Source organism: Euprymna scolopes, chromosome 24 (genome assembly GCF_053919585.1).
Source record: "Euprymna scolopes isolate OS-2025 chromosome 24, ASM5391958v1, whole genome shotgun sequence".
NCBI lineage: Eukaryota > Metazoa > Mollusca > Cephalopoda > Sepiida > Sepiolidae > Euprymna > Euprymna scolopes.
The window spans coordinates 83,806,302-83,828,946 of NC_136505.1; the positions used below are offsets into that span (position 1 = coordinate 83,806,302).

The 22,645-nt window shown below is 34.4% G+C and overlaps 1 protein-coding gene across 5 annotated transcripts in view; it reads right to left on the reverse strand.

Annotated features, from left to right (window-relative positions):
• Nucleotides 1-22,645, reverse strand: part of LOC145246815 (uncharacterized) — a 394,355-nt gene that overhangs the window by 40,302 nt on the left and 331,408 nt on the right. Inside the window, exon 4 of one of the 5 annotated variants that reach the window (XM_080108638.1) lies at nt 5,486-5,608. The exons of the other annotated variants lie outside the window; for them this stretch is intronic. The gene's annotated coding sequence lies outside the window, so the exon portion shown is untranslated. The remainder of the gene's footprint in view (nt 1-5,485; nt 5,609-22,645) is intronic. 5 annotated transcript variants of the gene reach the window in all.

Genomic DNA, 22,645 nt, shown 5'->3' on the forward strand with positions numbered 1-22,645 from the left:
AAAAAAAAAAAAAGGAAAAACTCGGTCAATTTTTGAAAATTTGACCCCTATTATGACCCCTTAACCTTTATTGTTTAGGACTCTAATCAAGTTATTAAGTTAGATCCATGTCAAAGGAACCTATATCTAAAAAATTCAAGTGTTTAGACCCACAATTGTCTGAGGAGTTTGGTAGAGTTCTCAAAGGTCAAATCGTTGAACTTTGACCTCTTAACAGACAAATTTCTAGCAGAAAACTGATCCCAAAGATTTTCCCAAATCTCAGTACCCTATATATCAAATTTTGAGTTTGTGTACTAACAATTGACAAAGTTATTGCGTAGGGAAATGTACGCAGACACACAGACAGACATGCACGGTCACTTTACTAGATATATAGATAGATATATAGATAGATTAAACAAAAATATACACGTATACATAAATATATATGGAAACAATTTTGTGTTTACTATAACCTTTTTATGAAAATATTATGCGAGTATAAATCATGTAGAATATCTGCATGAACATAATTACACATAGTAGTAAACTAAAGATGGTCATCCCATAAGAAAACCGAAAAACTAACAAGGAATTAATTAAAATGAATGTTTAAAAGAATACGCAAATAAGCTAGATATTTTGCAGATGAATCCAATTGCACGATCCATATATAAGAAAATTGTATTTTCTTTTTAAATAAATAGAAAAGAAGCTTGCCTTTTTTCTGTTGTTCTTGGCCTTCAAGCCGGGATCAAAGTGTAGTATCTCCTCCGGCAGATACTGCAAGCAAAGACCCTATGTGGGGGAAACCCCACATGTAAGACCTTGCTCAATGTAGGGGCAACCCTTCATACCAATTGTCACTATCCAGCTCCCCTACTTCCCAGGGAGTGGTCCCCATTTCCCCTTCACTCCTTACATTAAAAATCGGCCTTGTGCCTAATTTGCTCGGTGGGGGAGCAAATAAATACCTTGCCTTTTTTCTGTTGTTCTTGGCCTTCGGGCCGGAATCAAAGTGTAGTATCTATTCTGCAGATGCTGCATTTAAGATAATTTGTACGAGTCAATGGAGGGGAAACCCATTATACTGGGACAATTATTACTTTTGGTAACTTTTAGGGGAGCTGGTTTTTACCCCACATTAAAAACGGCCTTGTGCCTAATTTGCTTTAGTGGGGAAGCAAATGAATACATTAAATAAATAGAAAAGAGGGGTTTTAATATGAATATCAATGCGCACAAAAGAAAAACGAATTTGTAGGAATACTAGCATGGGTACCTGGCGTTGCTCGGGTGTTTTGAGGTGTATGCTGAGAAAAAAAAACACATTTGGACCCTATTATGACACTTTAACCGTTATTGTTTAGGGTTCAAATCAAGTTATTAAGTTAGATCCTTGTGCAAGGAATCTATATATAAAATTTAAAGTGCTTAGACTCAAAATTGTCGGAGGAGTTTGGTAGAGTTTTCAAAGGACAAATCGTTGAACTTTGACCCCTTACTCGCAAAATTTCTGCCCGAAACCCGATCACATCGATTTTTCCAAATCTCGGTACCCTGTATATCAAATTTCGAGTCTGTAGGCTTAAAGTTGACAGAGTTATTGCGTAGGGAAATGTACACACAGAGACATACACTTTCACTTATATATATATATATATATATATATATATATATATATATATATATATATATATATATATATATATGTAATCCACATACAGTACTATTTCACTGTTTCATAGCTCATCAGTGCGGCTAGACAAGCAACTGCCTCAAGCCAGGCTCGAAACCCGACCGCCCATATTATAGTCGAAGCTTCTAATCGTTGCGCTATACGACTGCTGCTATGCGGGCAGTGAATTAACAATGTTTTTGACATTGTCCAAATACCTAAGGTTAATTTGTTTACACAAAGAGCATCGCTTCATACGCTAATGGTAATTTGTATATCACTTCCCATATTATATATATATATATATATATATATATATATATATATATATATATATATATATATGTGAAAGTGTCTGTCTGTCTGTGTGTCTGTCTGTGTACATTTCTGTACGCAATAAATCTGTCAATTTTCGGTCTACAGATTCGAAATTTGATAAACATGGTATTGAGATTTGGGAAAATCTTAGTAATCAATTTGCAGCCAGAAATTTGGCTGTTAAGGGGTCAAAGTTCAACGATTCGACCTTTGAGAACTCTACCAAACTTCTCCGCCAATTTTGTGTCTAAATACTTGACATTTTAGATATAGGTTCCTTGGACATGGATCTAACCTAACGTGATTTGAACCCAAACAATGAATGTTAAGGGGTCATAATAGGGGTCAAAGTTAAAAAGATTTGACTTCTGCGACCGATTTCCCCGGCTAAAATGCAAATATAAAGTTTTGCATGGGTTCAGATACCCTATCTTTTAAGTTTCATGTATGTAGACCAAAAACCGAGAGAGTAGTTTGGTGGCTGTTTTTTTAAACAAATATATTTTCACATAAATAATTATATATAGAAAGAGGTTTGTGTTTACTATAACTTTTTACGCAAATATTACGCAAGTATAACTCCTGCAGAATATCTGCATGCATATAATTACACGTAATAGTTAACTAAAGATGATAGTCCCATAAGAAAAATGAAAACAACTGATAGGGAATTAATTAAAATGAATGTTTACTAATATAGGGAATTAATTAAAATAACGAATTAATTGTTTTTTGCTCAACACGCACCTTCAAGCACCCGGGCAACGCCGGGCACCCATGCTAATATACATACATATATATATATATTGATGTATATCGAAGGCCGAATTACCATGGTTTGGGAAATAAATGAGTTCTCATGAAAGAGTCAGAAATCGATGCCGTGTAAGGTTAGATGAGATCAAAAGTACATTACAAGAAAAGGATGTCAGTACATGATACATGACGTCGCGGGTATCTGGACTAATGAGGGTTTTCAGATCAGTCTGTGCGCAAGACACATCGCCAATAACGCAGTCATAACTGAAAGGTAAACTTTAATAATCACCAAGAGCGAAATGACTCCCCCAAGATCCCTGTTCACTATATCCACCTATTTATGCTTATTAAGATAATTAAGTTATTAATTAAATGAATACTAGTCTCTCTCAGTTGTGTGAATAACCAGAATAAACCTAATACTAAACTCTCAACAAACGTCCTCGTCTACCTTTTCTGTTCTCGTTAAATGTTGTATTCGTTTAGCTTAACTGATGACGAATCACGGCAGTGCTAATGAAGAAAACGAAGAAATTAATGTAACAATTACTAGACGAAACTGTAACATATCTATGGTGAACGTTGAAGTAAAACAAAAAAACGAAATAAGGAACCAATGAAACGAGAAAGACACGCAAAAGTGAATCGACCTCCAAAATAACCATATAAAGATTAAAAAAAACTTATGACGTTACATGTTATTTGGCGTGATAAAAAGCCGTAGGTATACAAACGTTGATTTATTTAGCTTTGATATGATGATAGAGAAAATCAGTGTCCGAGACAAGTAATATGCTGAGTAAAATGTCAAATGAAATAAACCGTACGTTTGTTATAGGAATAGACGAGGGATAGGAATACTGTATGACTTATTGAGCATACACCTCAGAAATCGGACTTTTAAAAAATGATGTGATTAAATAAGTAACAAATATCGTCTTAATTTCAGAAGCTTCAGTGTTCAGTAAAGACTGCTGTTGACACAAGGTCATGATTTATATTGGATTTGATTTATTGGTCATTCTCTCGGTAGCAATTTGAATAGATTGTTATTGTACCGACCGCTGTGTAATTTCGGGTGTTAATCGTGAGACAACAATCGAGAATCGAATTGACCATTTAGGTGAGTTGACAAAACATTCCATGACAGGAACCGTTGTTAAATGTTCTTTACCTGGCCAAGGGTGATCAATAAGAGCGTTCTGTCGGCAATAGCGAATAATTTGTTCACGAGTTATCACGTTGGCTATCGATCTGATGAATCCATTATGAAGGGAAAAATGTGCTGCGTATACTATCGAAACATCATTTCTAATTTATTTCTCGTTAAGTAAATACAGAGTTTCATTATACACACGGAAAGGATTCGGTGTCAACAGTCAAACACCCATCAAAATAAGTAGACACACGCGAGCGCATACGCATTTACATGAAAATCAATTTCTAAAAGCAGAATAGAACCGAATCAAGATAGCAGACAGACAAAGGGTTCGATAGCATTTTATATAAAACATTCTAATACTAATAAAAGTTATATACATAAATCTTTCTCCCTCCTCTCTCATATCTATCTATCTATCTATCTATATATATATATATATATATATATATATATATATATATATATATATATATATATATATATATATATATATATATATATATATATTTATTTATTTATTTATCGGATTTGAAATTAAGAACGGAATCGGTGATTGTATCAGAATCGAGGGAAATATTGAAATCTTCCTATCGTTAATACTAAAACAATAAAAAATAAACTTTGTTGACTGATTGATTTAAAGAGTTAAACTTATAAAGAAGTCTCTGATTGTTGGAAGCACAACATACAAAAGTACAAATAGATATTTAGTTCTTCCTTCATTTTTTTTACATAGGCATCGCCACTTATCAAGGTCAAGAGGCCACTCGAGGATAAGGGTTTAATAGTGTACAGTAGAAATTGAACAATATAGTAATCGTTAGTAATGGGAATTCGATAAATTTTTTAGTAAGTGGAATGGCTCATCAAGAACTTGTTTATGTTAGACTTGAAGACAACCATATTGTAGTCAGCTGGAAAGCAAGAAAACGGAAAACAATCCCACAGGCGTGCAGTTCTAAGAAAGAAACTTTGTTCATGGAATCTACGTTTGGGCTTAGGCACAGATAAAGAGTAGGGGAATTATTGATAGACGAGTGTTTCTTGTGAAAGTTTGGCGAGGGGGGCTATAGATTTAAGCTCAGTCGAACACTTTCCTGAAAACAACAATACAGCAGAGACAAACTCGCAACATCTCTTCTGTGAGATAGAGGTTGCGGGGAGGAGAAAAGGACATCTCCTACGAGGCTATTTTGAACTCTATCAAGGCAGGACATGTCATTTCTTCATGTCAACTTCATTATTTTTTCCAATTTAATACTCATTTAAAACTAATTTATGAGAATTCAGTTCATTAGTCATGAAGTAATACGAACGTTCAACTGTTAATACTGGTTTGCTTTTAAAAAAAATTATTTATGTATTACTAGTAGGACTACCCGGTGTTTCTCGGAACCACACAAACAATACAAATGGTTATAAATGTGAAACATTCCTGTATTAAAACTTCTTCCTCTCAACCTCTCCCAACTCATCTCTCCTTTTCTTTTTCCTTTTCCCAGTTTTTCCCATTTTTTTTTCTATTCTTACTTAACCCCCACCCAGCTCATTCCTCTCTATTGAAAATAATAATGTAAGTAGTTTACCTCTATTTTAAAACGGCACTGTCCGGGGCAATAGTTCTCTCCAACTCCTTCTATCCGTCTCTCTATCTTTATATCTTCCCCCTCTCTCTCATTAAATCTCCCAGCCTAGCTTATTTCTTTCGTCTGAAAAAAAAAATGATAATATAAACCTGTATATATATAGATCTGTTTAAAGAGCTCTGATTTACAAAAAAAAAAAAAAAAAAAAAAAAAAAAAAATGCCTACATTGCGTCATTATTTCTTGTTTTGTCAAGATAACTTATTTTGATTTTTTTTATATTTCGTCGTAGGTTCTGAAATATAGACGATATATCACGGGTTATTCATTCATTTAATTCACCCCGTGTAGTTTTATAATTTTTTTTTTTTTGGGGGGGGGGGGGTCACCCCTCTTTTCAATTATGCGTATTTTTTTAATCGCTGCCGACGTAATCTCTTGACAAGTGTCGGACGAAAGGTATCTCGAGTTTTTTTTTTTTTTTTTCCTTAGTCGAATAGTCTTTTGACTATTTTTTGTGTCTATTTTTTTTCTCTCCATCGATCTTCCTCAAAATTCTGATAATGACTCCACTTATCCTTTTTAAAACTTTAATAATAATCTAACCCATAACTCCTTTATAGATAATATTGGAAATGGCTTGAAAAAAACGATTCTCTAACTTAACACTTAACACAAAGGATGGATATATATTCTTTTTAATTTTAGAGGGAAACGCTGATCAAGAATATACCAACTTTATAGATGTTTGTTTAGTAGTTTTTTTTACGTTTAGTTCGACAAATATACATGATAATTGCTTATTTTTGAGGGAAGTTTGCTATCTCTTCAGTTAACTGTTGTAAACTATAAATATTAGTTATTTTGCTTTTGATATAACCATTCTCATGACAGTTTTTAGAGCCTTACTACTTCCGTATTGGATGATGACAAATTGAAAGCGAGTGTTTTGTTTGTGACACCATCGCTAGAAGATTGTCGTACAAGGCCAACAAGCTCTGTTCGATTTGGTTTTTGAACAGAGTTTCTCTTAGATGCATTATGCCCACTGCAGCTGAGAACTTCCATTTATCCATTGTATGGTAACTCTCCAGAATGTTAGAGATATTGATAGGCACTATACCTTGCCTAAGGGTGATCTGGAAATATGTAAGGCAGGAGTGTTCTTCTTGAGGTAATATATATACCTGCTTATCAGAATTCATACAGCACCTAGTATTCCCAAGTTCTTTTTTTTTTGAAATAATAAAGTAAACTCTTAAAGGTTCTTCTTATTTCATAATTAAATACAGGTTCTCAACATTCTAAATGTGCAAAAGCGAGGATTGTTAGCGTTGTAAGGCTTTATAAATAATTGCCTTTATGCACAAACATGCTAACAGTATGCAGTATTTTGTAGCAAATTTGAAGTATTATTCCTAATGATATCTTCGCGTAATTAGAAAAGTAAGCTGATATGTTTCTGAAGTTTAGAGATGAGAATTAATAATCTACATTTAGATTATTCGGACTACTGTTCTCATCTTGAGTGTTATTCGCAAATCATTTCGGTTGATATAACCTCCGACCTTCTTCCGGTGTATCTTGTTGGATTCGGAAATTGGACCGAAACTCTTGATTTAATCCACTGAAGTAGCATGTTCGATCAACCATAACCAGAAATTCTAAGTAATTCGCAGTTGTAATTTAGAGTGTCGACCGCACTGAGGATTAAACCTTCAACCTCTAGAAAAGTGAACTTACAACTGAATTTTATCAAGTACTTTAGATACTATGCCACGGTCCTTGTGGTATGATACTTAAAGATTATTAAAAATTCGATCAATTATATGGAAGTCAGAGGTTAGAGCATGATTCTCTTGGTGCATTGGTTCCACTAATTTATTATACATATAGTAGTAACTTACAGACAAATAGTTTCGGTGTAACAGAGATTTTTTTTTAAATTCTTAACATTTTATTTTAGATGGGATGGAGTATCCTATCAGATGCCAGATATTCACCCGCGATCTCTGACATTCCAACCGAGATATTTTTTTAAAGATTCTAACTGACCCGTTCAGTCCAATTGTTTGTATCCCTCTTGCACTTTGTTTGCCGGAGATATATTCCAGGTGCTTTTTGAAATTCGTTTGCTTTTATAGTTACTGAAATAATGGAGATCTTCCTAAGATTCCAGTTTCTTTTTATGTCATACATAAGACCTTGATATTTCGTTATCTTTTCCCTCTCATCATTGGAGACACTAACTTCTACTAAGGTTACTGCTTTCCCTCCTTACCTCATATCACTGTGCCAGGTTTAATAGCTTCGTTTTCTAGATATGTAGCCGTACGAATTGCATAGCTTTAGCGAAGGTGAATAATTTGTATTACTTGTTTTAATCCGGCTATTGTTCTCATCTTAAGTTTTATTTGTCCAACGTTTCGGTCATGTAGCCTCCGACCTTCGTCAGGCGTGTTGGTTGCCATCTTGGAAAGAAAGGAGAAAAGTTACTGGCTTTGTAGATAGTTTCTTGGAGTTGTTTTTGGTTTTTTTTTCGCCGTATTTTCGTATTTTTCCAGTCGAGTGTGTATAGATGCAATAGAGCCCCATAAAGAACCCTTAAGTTGGGTATCTATCTTAGTAGTTCTTAACTGTGTGTGTGTGTGTGTGTGTGCATATATACGTGTTAAAAGTTCACCATAATTTTTTTGTTATCTTGGTCTTCTTGGATGCGGTTCTTCCCGTCACTGGTCGATGAGCTTTAAAGAGCATTAAAGAAGAAAACACATCTGTTTTTCTGGCAAGAATCTCTTTATTTCGTCTACAAGTGAACCCACGTAATCCCTTGCATTGCTGACTTAAGCTTTCTTGCGTTTCCGTCAACACATCTTTTCTCTGCCACTTCTGGTTTCAAAACTAATTGGTCCAACTTTCTACTATCTATAACTCCAATCGACTGTTTATTCTCTCCCTCTAAAAAAATTCAGAACTGGTGTACGATTTATTTCCAACGTTTGTTTTTGGTAAATGTTCACAGAAGTTTCTGCTGCATTCCATATTCAACTTTTTACAGATGATTAAGTGGAGATATGTAAATACTCCATTGTGTCGCATCGTATTGTAGCCGCCCACAAACAAAACAAACAAATAAACAAACAAACAAAAACAGCTGTGTGTTAAGTGGCTCAGACTCTCTACTCCTGTGTGGCAAAATCTGTACTTGTTATTGCGGAGAACACTCATCTTCTTGAAAGCATTGATCTTGGGCAATCATCATAACATTTTTCTGGTCATAGTAGAGCGATCCTCTTTTTAGCCAGTTTATAGAGACTTCCTTTAGAGGGTTTTACAAGCTGAGATTGAAACCTCGTAATAAGTAAAAGAAACGTTGCTCTTTATATAGACAATGGTTGTCGTTTCTCGCGATCTAAATGAAAAAAGACAAGTAATGGATGTTGTTTTGATTTTCTCATTTTCTCGCAGCAAATCTCACACGGAACTTCGTGACGTCGGAAAGGTGAGAGGCCATGACGTCATAGAATTGGCAGAGATTCCGTTTTTTTTTATTTCTTCTCCTTCAGTTTTAGACTAATAAAAAAGGTTGGTCTTTATTGATTAGGAGAACTGTCCACTTCACCAGAAGACGATTAAGACAGATGGAGGTTATTTCCACGTAAGTTATCAAGGAGATCGGAACTTGATAAAAGAGAAAGAGTAATTCGGACATATAAGGAGACTTCGGGGAACAGGAATACCCCCCCCCCTAAAATAATGGAAAAGAAATGAAAAGCAGAATCAGTCACGACTTAAGGAAAGAAAATTACAACTAAACTTATATACACATACATTATATACACATACATTATATACACATACATTATATATATATATATATATATATATATATATATATATATATATATATATATGTTATCTGTGCGCATATAATTTGAGTTGTTTTTATTCCAATAATTGGTATTAAAAGCTTAGGTTTTCTATCAAAATTATTACAACGCACTTCTTAATATACTAAGTTACAGGTATGCAAGCAACTTCATAATAGCTTACTAATTTGTATATTCCTTTGAAAAATTAATAATTAATTATTTATTATTTATGGTTTCTTATTGGATGAATAGTTTCCTTTAACTATTACACTGTTCCATTCATGCATACAGTGTAAAAGTTATAGCATTAGCATATATATGTATGTACATATATATCATATATAAATAAGTGCCCGTGTGTATGTGTGTGTGTGTGTGCGTGCGTGCGAAAAAGTTTCTACCAAACTCCTATTTTAATTCTTGGTCTACAGACTTAGAACTTGATATATAGAGGATTTGATTTGGTCTACAGATTTGAAACTTGATATATAGAGAACCTGTGGAACAAATTCAGGTTGATTTTTAGCCGGTAAAATAGCTGAGAGGAAGTCAAAATTAAAAAAGATAATTGAACCTCGCAGAAGTAAGTCGACTAAACCTGTTACTTTTGCCAATGCACAAATATACATTAATAGTTTCAAGCCGCGTAATTTTTAACTTTTCTAAACTAAACGCATAGTATCCGTGTCTCCAAACTCATAATGATTAAGTGAATCCAGTACAAAAATATAAATATATATGCAGACATAACGAAAACCGAAACAAAACCGTATTTACATAAGGTAGATTCAGCAGACTTCCTCCAAAAGAGGAACTTCCAAAGGAATATGAAATTCACTAGAGGTTCCTAGTCTCATGTATACTCAAGTCAGAAGAGATGACGACATAGGTTTACAGTTCTTGCAAGATGTTGAACATCTGGCATTGATCAGGGTCAACGTCGCTTAACTTTGGTGATGCCGACACATTTGAAGAAAGTTGCATTTTTACGGTGTTTTATACATTATTTGAATTAGGTGCGGTTTACTGTTTAACGTTTATATTCATTTCTTTCAAAATATGTTTTCCAAGTTTTTTAATCAAGAAGATGAAAAAGAAATTAAAAATTCGGCCATAATGCTTTACAGAATATGCATCTAGAAGTGATTGAGGACATTACGTTATTTTCAGAAATTTTGTAAAGCCATTAAGAGACTTAAAGGTGAAGAATGCAAGGGCGGTCCTCCTACGCTGTTGATAATTTATTTCTTGAATAAAGCTCACATGAAAACGAAATGTTTAAGCACTTGATGTTAGTACTTCAATAACGTCTGTCTGTATAAATAACCGTGAGAATCATGAATACACGAAATTTGTCATTATTTTTCGAACAACTAAATATATACATCTCTCCCTATATATATATATATATATATATATATATATATATATATATATATATATATATATATATATTTATTTACCAATGGTGAAAAAAAAAACAAAAAAAACCGGACTAAAGTGCTCAATGTGTAGTCAGAGCAGTATATAGGAAATTTATTAATGTGAGTCCAGAATGAGTTTACAAAGTTTCCTTTAACTATTACACTGTTCCATTCATGCATATTTTCTACATTGGACATAATTGTGTAGCACATACAGTGTAAAAGTTCTAGCATTAGCATATATATGTATGTACATATATATCATATATAAATAAGTGCCCGTGTGTATGTGTGTGTGTGTGTGTGTGTGCGTGTCCATCTATGAATTCTGATGATGCTAGTTGGATTTTTCCTCTCTTTGAGGATTTTCCTCTAGTTGAAACAATTTGTAAACTCATTCTGGACTCACAGTAATTTATACTTGCGTAATATTTGCGTAACAAAATTATAGTAAACACAAACCTCTCTCTATGTATATTTAGGTATGCGTATATATATATTTGTTTAACAAAATTTTGCCTACCAAACTTCTCTGTCAGTTTTTGGTCTACACACATGAAACTTAATTTAGAGGGTATTCAAACCCATGCGAAACTTTATATTTGGGTTTTAGTCGGGGAAGATCGGTTCAAAAGTGTGAAAATTAAAAAATGGAATTTGGAGGTGAAGCTCGAACGACGGCATTACGACTATGCACGCGTAATGTAATAGCTATTGGTTCATATTTTAATTTTAGCCTTGCAGCATACATGTCTTCATAGTTTAGCCATTAATGTCAAAGGAAAAAGTAAGCTAAACGTTTTGGTTTCGATTATCGGTGGTGGCACACGAGTCATTAAATTTTTCTTTTAATTCATTACTATATATTGGGTCCAATATAATATTATAATAAATATGAAATTTGCATTAATCAAAATATCATATTTAAGCGTATTTTTCGACCGGGCAATGTCGGACTGCATGCTAGAATATATATATATATATATATATATATATGTAGATACATATAAATATATAAATACACACACACATGTATATATATTAACACACACATATATACTGCTCCTGGATATGACCTTAAACTATATCCAGCGGTGAGGCCCCAGCTTGCGGGCTTTGGGGGAGTGTGGAGCCACCCTTTAATTGCCATTTCTCCCAGGTCCACTCTGACCTGGAGTGGTAGTACCTGTTAGGGCCCCAACTATGGGTTAAATAGAAACCGACTTGAAAACAACAAAAATTGTATGCCGTAAAACAAAACCAACCAACCAACCAACCAACCAACATATATATATACACATATGTATATATTTTATATTGATATTTGTCTGTTTGCCAGTTCATTCTACCTTTGTTTAGAAACTACTCGGTCGATATAGCTGTAATTTTGTATGGACCTTGGTTATGAAAAGGTGCAATGAACTAAATATTATGACATCTGCTTGATAGCAAGTAAGATATTAATCGGGACGAGTTAATCTCGAAGTTTGGTTTAAAGCACTCACTTTACACCAACGGGCTATAACTTTGTACGGTTGTGAACAACTTCTAGAGACCTTCGTATGATTGCTTACAATTTCGAAAGACCTTTGTATAGTAGTAGACAATTCCTTCAAACACACGCGCCATCGTATTGAGATGGCGAACAAAGCAGAGTGGATTTAGTATCTGATCCGAAAATCATTTCTCAGCCCAACAGAAGACATGTTTCCATCCCTTATACATATTTCTGGCACAGCCCATCATTGTATCTGCTATTCAAGTGATAAATCCTTAAAACACTCTACATAAAGGATTCGTACGCTTAGAGTGACTTCAATGTCGACTTCCAGAATAGAGAGACAACTCTTCACGCTTTCCTACAAAAAGCGACTCCAGACAACAAATATAATATATATAATTTAAGCAACTAACGATGCGAGGGGACTTGATTCTGACGTACAGCATCAACAACTGGAATTTAAATTATTAATGAGTTGTTAATTCAGCGCGAAACCACCAAAGACGTACATCCGCCGTTTTTTGCTCAATAGCGAGAAAGCAGATTCTCTGCCCATGTTTATGCTCAGTAGAACAATATATCAGCGGAATTCATGTCGATAATTACCAAATCCATGTTTAAAGATTGTGAATGTAAATAACGTCTGCTTGTTTCTTTACATGATTTGTTGCACTTTGTTATATTTTGTTAAATAAATTTGATTTGCTATTATACTAATGCCGTTATTGTTTCTGCTATGATACCCACCTTACAGATTAAAACGAACTCGTCCACATACTATAAAGACCGAGAAAATACGTCTCTCGGCGTTATGTTCACTTGGAAATCAGACTGATGTTTAACCAACCTCTTCATCTGTTGTATTAGTCTTTCTTTTTCAATATAACTTGTTTATATAAAATATTGTGTCGTATCTTTCTTCCGGACCTTTACTTTACCACAACAGTTTCAAATGTAAGAGAACGTCGCCATAATAGCTAGTACAAAATGACATCACTTCATCTGCAAATATTAAATCGTCACAGACTCACATCAATTTAAGAATTCAAGTAAAAAGCCCAAAGCTGATCAATCCATTAATAGTTCCATTGGCTGATACATGAAGAGACATGTATAGTCCTCTTCCCAGCCTCTAACCCATATTTTTATTCTTTTTTTATATTTTATAATTGTCAATGTTTAAGTATTGGATAAACTATAATGAAATGATATGAAATAAAGCACTGCATTAATTGTGTATGACGTCACGATGTTAGTGCCAAAAATCCTAAATAAAAAAATAAATTACTCTCGAAGTTTGGTTCAAAGCACTCATTCTAAACCAACAGGCTATAACTTTGTACGGTTGTGGACGACTTTGAAATTTCACGTTAAATTTTATACTATAAAAGTTGTGTTTTATCTTGCTTTAGGGCTTTGCTTTACATTGCATCAACGGAGAGTGAGAGAGAGAGATAAAGACAGAGAAGGACAGAGAAAGAGAAGCAGAGAGAGAGAGAGAGAGAGAGAGAGAGAGAGAGAGAGGGGGGGAATAAAGAGAGACAAGGACAGAGAAAGAGAAGCATATATATATATATATATATATATATATATATATATATATAGAGAGAGAGAGAGAGAGAGAGAGAGAGAAAGGAATAAATAATGCGAGAAGAACAAAGAGAACGAGAAAGAGAGAGATAGAGAAAAGGGCAGAGAAAGAGAGAGAAAAATGCAGGGAAATAGAGAGAAAGAAAGAAAAAGAGAGACAAAGAGAGACAATGACAGAGGTGAAGAGATAGATAGATAGATAGATAGATAGATAGATAGATATTTACTTAACATCTTCAAAGCTGGATTGCGTGTCAACATAATCGCGTGGGATTAGAGAATAACTTTCAAAAATGCTTTTAGGAAATCACGTAGATTTCTATTTGTCACTTAAATCTTTTAGTATTACAAAGAACACGAATAGATTTACTATGAGAGGTTTGTCAACTCTTCATTTTTTTTAACATATTTAAAAAAAAACACATCGAAAGTCAAGCAAACGAATCATTTATCGCATGACAGGAATCATCAATTACAAAAAAGGAAATGCTATTCTTAGTCATCGCAACACAAGACCTTGTTCAAGATCAGGTTTAGAAACTCGAAGCCAAACCAACACACGAGAGACAAATGCCGCTTTCGCCAAATAAAACAATGGAAGAAACCGAGAAATGGTTTGTGTAAATAACAACTCTTAGAAAAAGGATATCTGTGGCGACTTAATCGTGAAGTGATTGATACGAACGCTAAAAAAACAAATGGCTCTAATAGCTACACTCTTTCTATCGTTTTGTTGGAATTTTCTTTCCTCACTCCTCGAAGCAATTAAGTTCTAAAGTTCTTGAATAAGAAGTAGAAAAAGGCGCCAGGAAATTCGTTTAAAAGTTCTGTTGTTTGTGTATGTGTTTGTATGTATGTGTGTGTTTAACTTCTGGATGGTTGAATTCACTGGAGATATAGCAGTAGGCCTAAAAGAATTTCGGCATGCAGCATATCAGTGTTGTAGCATTGGCGTTGTCGACGTTGTGAGTCGAGGTGCATCGCGACACAGGTGTCTCAAGAAAAACAAAAACAAAAAAAAACCCTGATATTAGTTGTCCAAGCTATTGTCTTATAGATTTGGTTAATTTCACACAGGGTTGTTACTTTTTGAGGGTTTGGAACGATTTTCATTTATATTCATAAGTTTTCTGTGAAAACTTCCTTCCGTTGGAGAGCGGGAAAACAAATTCTAATGAAGCGGGGGAAAAATGTAAGAAATCATGGCCTTTGATTTTTATCGTTGGTAGAAATCATGCTTGATTAACTCGCCACATATCGTAACTTGTCATTTGGAAACACTTTTGTAATCAAGTACTATTCAATAAACGTGAAGGGGTGTTCAGGTGCTGTTTAAGCGTAATAAATATAATTCTTGGTTTTATTATATCCGCCATTCCAAGGGTGTTTGATGCCAACCTTGGCGCACTTTAATTTGGGAGGCGTGTAACGTAAAAGTGTATTGGGGTTTTCCTAATTTAGATATGATATATATGTATATATATAACATAATCACCTTAACGCAGTTATTCTCGTTTGATCACCGAAGTTAAGTAACGTTGAAGCGGGTCAGTACCAGATTGGAGACCATTTGAGAATAGCAGGAACTGTACGTAAGATGTTGATATCTCCCTGAAAGAACTGCAAAAAACTTGACAAGTCATCTATTCTGACGGGGATGTACAAGCGAGTGGGAATCGCCTGTGAAGTTGATTTTCCCATGAAACTTCCTCTTTCGAAGGAAGCCAATTAAACTCATTCGGTGAGTGCCGCTTCAATATGGTCCACTTCTGAGTTCCGCTTCGATACGGTACGCTTTGTAGTATGAAAAAGAACTCAAAACAGATAAATAAACGCTTGTATTTCGAAGAAGGAAAAGAAAAGGAGAAAAATGTTTGCAAAAAATATGTATCTGCAGTTGTTCTTTTAAAATTCTTGTTTTCTCGTTCTCTGAGTTTGTTTCTGCTAGATTTTGAAAGCAGACATTCCAACACGAATAGTGTCGATAAAACCAAAGCACGTGTCTTTCCGTGTTGTCAGCGGATATAGCAGTAGCCGAACTTCACGTCTCGGGGATTCATAGGAAAAGAGGAAGCGGGTTTTGAAAAAAAAGCTGTTCGCGTGGGGTAATGTAACACCGGTCCATCACAAGTAAGTAGAACCTTGAATAGAGCTAATATATATATATATATATATATATATATATATATATATATATATATATATATAAAACATTATACGAGCCCAAGGGATAAAATTGACAAAAACCGATAGTCCCTGCCAATCAGAAACATATGCACAAACATATATGTAATAACACCAGTGTAGGCTGATACCATACATAGTTACGTTTAAGATTGAAAAGATTGATGGAGGAAAAGTACCAATTAGAACCGCTCACAATTAAAGGTTATAAAAGGGCACTGAAGAATGCAAATTCTATAATAATCCAGCAGTCGTTGCTAGCAAGAGATCAGTGTTTAACGGCTGTTGCGATATCGCAAAATGACTTAACATGTTTATCGAAAGAGGCGGAGAGTGTTAGAAATCTGGTGAGACTTGAAAGCTTCCACGATTATCATTTGTTGCCAGTGATCGAGCACCGATAACGCCGCGTGAGTAAATAATAATAATAATAATAATAATAATAATAATAATAATAATAATAATAATAATAATAATAATAACTTTATAATTGTAAGTTACCCCCTGCGATCTTGCTTTCTTTTTTTTTTCTATTAAGTGATGGTCAAAGAGGATGGAAGGACCGAGGAGAGAAAGCACCAGGCAGACCTTCGCTAGATAAGTGCAAAGAGGACTGGGACCTTGATGAGACTTATTGTCATCCAAATCCCAGTGAAGACGAACGGTCGCTTCCAACGATAAATCAATGTTAAGTGGTTGCTGCGATAACGCAAATTCAACTGCAATGGTTATCGAATAAGGTGGCGAGTACTGGAAATCTGAGGGGACTTATTGTCACTCAAACTCTTGAGAACGTTACAAATTGTTCTCAAAGAGAAATCTCTGATGACGACTTGTGTGACTACTACTAGTGAGTAAATAATAATAATAATAATAATAATAATAATAATAATAATAATATTAATAATAATAATAATAATAATAATAATAATAATAATAATAGCAGAAAAGGCTATCAACAATTTCCCCCACTATTTATCTGTGCCTAAACCTAAACGTAGATTCCATGAACAAAGTTTCTTTCTTAGAACTGCACGTCTATGGAATTGTCTTCCGTTTTCCTGCTTTACAGCTGACTACAATATGGTTGTCTTCAAGTCTAACGTAAACAAGTTCTTGATGAGCCATTCTATACAAGTTAACAAATTTACCGAATTTCCATTACTAACAATTACTATATTGCCCAATTTCTACTGTACACTAATAATAATAATAATAATAATAATAATAATTTGGGAATACCAGATGCTGTATGTGCTCTTAGCGTATCCTGGCATTGTCTTTAATTTCTCCTTGTCAATGGAGTCAAGCAATGCCGATTCAGGAAAGGTGTGGTTGAGATTGCGCATCACTTGCTTCACGCGCATCTTCCCTTACAGGGGTATTTATTGTCTCTCAAGAATGGGAAGAGGCCATAACTAAATCATCAGCATAAAACATATCTTCTGGATAATTCATACAAAACTCTCTGAACAACGATTCTAAGACAAATGAAAAGCAATGGACCCAGTAAAGAACCCTGATGTAATTTCAATTGAACATTAAAGCTGTCACTACATGTGCTGTTAATTGTAACAAAAAGTTTCGTGACCAAACAGACATGCAGCCATGTTCATTTGGTCAGAAGGGGTCGTTCTAGTTGCAAGTTACGCTAAGGTCGATCAACTAAGCTGGAACCGTTACAGCCAGACATCGTGCAAATCAAGAAATGAAAGCTTCTTTTTTTCGATCCGAAAAAGTCAACAATGTTATTTTTTCATTTATTTAGGCGGGGAAATATGAAAAAGCGCTGTTAACGTGCACCCTCCCTATGCATGCGATTAACGTGACATTTGTATGTGAAGACAACGCACGGGCATAGGATAGGTTTGGTGATGGTTAAGTGAGATTAGAAGCATAGAAATACAGAACGCGAGAAAATATGAGGTTTTATGGAAATAAAAGAAAGCTGACATTTCTTGGATTATTCGGACTACTGTTCTCATCTTGCGGACCTGTGGCATAATGGATAACGTACTTGGTAAAATTCAGCTGAAAAGCTACACTCTTCTAGAAGTTGAAGATTCGCACATCAATGCGGGTAACACATTCAAAAATATAACTGAGAATTACTTTGGGCTTTTATATAGTCATGGCCTTTTTCATTTCAAATAGATTTTGGAACAATATCGGCTTTGTAAAAAACTGAAAATTTATGACGTCACACCCAAGCTATAATTATTTAGTTAAGTTAATGTTCTAAGCTCTATTTAAATAAGACGTTTTAAATAGTTAATTTGGTAGAAACTACGCATAAAGATATCAAAGTTTGTTTCTTAAAAGCTTTATTTTATTTTTTAGTAATATTTCAAAATTTAAAATATATACCTCGATTAATAAACATCAGAAGAATTAAAAGTTTGCATGACGTTAAATTTGAGTCCAGAATATTTCTGTTGAAATAAACAACGATCCTCATTTTTCTTTTCTTTTATATACTTACCGGGAGAGTTCATTGTGTTGCTAAATAGGGATGATACGACAACAACGAGTGGTGAGTAAAACTATATATCTGAAATCAGCACCAATAAAAAAGGGAAGAATATCTTGCACTCAAAAATGCAATATACCTCCCCATTACATAAGAACTCCGATCCCCGTTAAAGTACTATTCATTTCATGTTTCATTTTATGTTTTATTCTCTTTTCATTTCTTTTTTCCCCTCTTCCCATTTTAATGTCTTTATTGCTACCCCTGCTTTACATTTATGCCTTAATTGCACGCGCTGCATAATTGTGTCTATTTTAAAGATAGTTACGCACGCGCCCAAAAACATCTCCCCTATTTTTGCCCCTATTTCAATAAATCCGTTGATCCAAACGAAACTGGTAAAGCTCCCCGTATATTCATGCATTCAAATCGTTTTCTTTTTTCTTTTTTCAAATGAGTAAAAATATGCATCGTATTAGAAATCAGTACCAACAAAAATAGGCCAGAAGATTTATTTTTATGGTTGCATATTTTTTGCAAGCTAAGGGTGGCAATGAAAAATATCGCGATCATTTAAAAAATCTATCATGCCGCCCACAAACTATGAATGGCGTTTTTTAAAATGCTTTTCCATTTGAGCAGTTTTACAAACGGACTGGCCGGTCTCACATTTGCTAGGCTTAATCCGATTAAATATTATCATAAGATCAAAAGGGATTATCTTATTCTTCCGTTTATATATTCTTTTTCATCACGCTCACTCTCGTGACATTTGGAATTGGCATAATCAGCCAGTAACTGCATACACATAATCACATTATATAAATTGCTAGTTGTAGATACCCGCAGTTACCCGGATGTTATTTTACTTTTATTTCGGTCTTGCTTTATTTTTAACTATCACTTTTTGGAATCAAATTAATTCAAAACATGACTTTAACATGTATTTTGTGTCATTAACATATAAGAAAAACCCTAGGGAAACAAAAATTAATTAACTAGGTGTAATAACAAAGGAAGCATCTGACAATCGATTTTGCTGTCCTAATCGATCAAATCGCGGAAGCAAAAATCTCATGGACTTCGATCACCCTTGAGAGACAATGGATGCCCCCTGCTAGGGTAACTGCACATGCAATTGTGAAACAAGTGTTCTGCAATTCTACACTACACACCCCCTGAGTTGGCACTGCCTAATTCCAATGACAAAGAGAAGTCCATGACAACTGGAAACAATGCCGAGATAAGCGGAAAGAAGGCACAGGACATGATAATTTCAAATGGTCATCCATTTTAGTACTGACCAGTCTATACGTCGCTTAACATCGGTGATCTAACGGGAACCAATGCGACAGTGTGATTATTTCGTGCGGAAACGGAAATAAAGTAAAAATAACGAACTTTTTATAACGAACTTTTTATAACGAACTTTTTATAACGAACTTTTCTTATGGAAAGTTAAAAGGAATATGAGACATGAAAAAACACGACAAGAAAATAGGTAAGAGGAAATATAGTTTTGTCCAGTCCAACGATGTCCACCTTCTCAAGACTTATCTTCTCTATAAGAACGAATTAGTTTATTGCCTTAAACCCCTGCTATGGGAATTCCGATGAGGCTGCTCAGATATTTTTGTAGGCGAGAATACGTTTATCCCAGTGTGCTGTCTTTTCAAAACCACTCATGACCTTGTGTCTAACGTCCTACAAAAAAGATAAACGAAATACAAAATATACCGCTGATGATTACCGCTAAAATATTCAGAAAAATCATCGAATACATTAGCCAGACCACACAAGCAGATAACACTGAACAACCACAGTAAAACTGAAATCGAGAATGTTGCGCTCCATTAAAAATATTTACAAAACATTCCACGATACCGAGGGAACTGAAACTACCAGAATCGATTAAATAATTTCATAATCTAAGCTTCATCTTAAATTATGGAATTTTTCAATATATTCTGGTAGTTTCAGTTTCCTCGGATTCATGTAATGTTTTGTCCATAAAACTGTGATGGCACCATCATTGCTTGGTACTACCAACAATGACTATGATAGATTAAGGAAGCTGGAAAAACAGATGAGGTAGAACACCATCCAGACTCCCACTAGAATAACACAGCGAGCGGTGGAATCCCAACAAAACTTAGGAGGTTAATTGTTGCCCAAATTTCATAAAAAAAAACAGCAACCGTTATCATCAGTAATAGTAAACAAGTGTTGCGAGAACGTGATGTAATTTAAAATAACGATCGAAAAAACAGAGAGTACTGGTAATCTGAGAAGCCTTACAGTTACTCAGCCTCCAGGGAATACCAGTTTGTTTTACCAGTAAGAGATCATTGATAACAACTAGTATGAGATCTCGTTGGCAAATAATAATCTTGTCTGAAACGTTCCCATTCAGAAGAACTTAACTTGACCACAAAATCACATCAGCATGCCACAGATGGGATATAATTATCGAGTACAAGGTCCAAAATAACCTTGTTAGTTTAGTAAACTTAAAACAAACAAACGTTACAAGTTTTTCAGTGTTCAATTGTTTTATCCACACACATAAAAAGCACAAATAAATCCATTATATCAATGTTTGGCAAGTGTTTTCGTCTATTTGGAGATGAACTGTTCATTTTTATTTATGCCGGACATCGGCGTCAGTCGACGGCGCGAATCGGAGATGAAGAATAGAATCACTGTGGACTAAGTGTCTTAAAAGCAACTAAAATTAGAAGAAAGATTAAAAACAAGCCAAAATGTTCAACAACGGTTTACAATGATTCAGCTGATGAAAGGAATAGCAACAACATTTAATGATTCCGAATATTTTAGTTGAAGATTGATAATCTATATATCAATAGGATAGCGTGTCTGTTATTTATTTTGTGTGTCACACTTACATCCGAGTGACTGTCGTTTAATTGTTATGAACTTAACAAGAATTCTTCATAAGTTTTGGTTTTGGTTTCGATTATAGTTGATGTCACTTAAGTCATCTATTTTTTAATAAATAATTTAATCACGAATTCCTCATAAGTTTTGAGTTAGGTTTCGATTACAGCTGAAGGAACTCAAGTTTATATATATATATATATATATATATATATATATATATATATATATATATATATATATAGTCATCCACACACAGTACTGTTTCGCTGTTTCACAACTCATCAGTGCGGCTAGACAAGCAACTACTTCAAGCCAGGATCGAAATCCGACCGCCCAAACGACAGTCGGAGCTTCTAACCGTTGCGTTATTTGGCTACATAGCCTGCCTACCTAGTTTCGATTCAAGCTGATGCACCCAAGTCATATGGATATGTTTTTTTTTTTTTTGAAATCGCAACTTAATAATATATACAAATCGATAGAACATTAACTCTATAATAATATATACGAAATCTGCAAGAATTAAAATATCATATTTAAGCGTACTTTACGACAAGGCTACACCGGGCGTCACTACTAGCTTTAATAAATACTTTTGCAGTTTTAACAAAAGAGCTACAATAATATCAGAGCATCTCCATTTACGCAGAACATCTACAGAATCCCAACATCAATATATTACATATGAATGAATCCCTCTGTGGAATTTCCACAGGTCCTGCTAGTTCGTATTTCTTGATTATTCGGACTACTGTTCTCATCTTGTGTGTTGATTTTACAACTTTTAGGTCGATATAACCCCCGACCTTCTTCAGAGTCGAACTTACACACAGAGCGAAAAGAAAAAAAAACATCTACCCTTAAATACGACATATATAAAAATTATAGACAACGCAGCACGATAAAGAGAAAGGCCACCCAAGAAAGCAGCATATATGCCAACGCTAATCACCTACTAAGCAGTATAGAATTTAATATAATAAGAACCATCTATATATAAATCTCACCTGTCTGTTTTAATGTATGTTTGTCAGTCTAAAACTTTCGACATATACGTCCTTGATAATCAGTTTGGCAGTGAGTTTTGTTTCTCTCGAGCTGAGCTATTGTTCAGTTCAGTCCTAGAATTTTCACCCTCCTAAGCATTACATTCTTTTGAGAAGAGGTTCATTTACAGCTAATCGCCAGAGACATCCCTACCGATGAATTCTGACGAGGC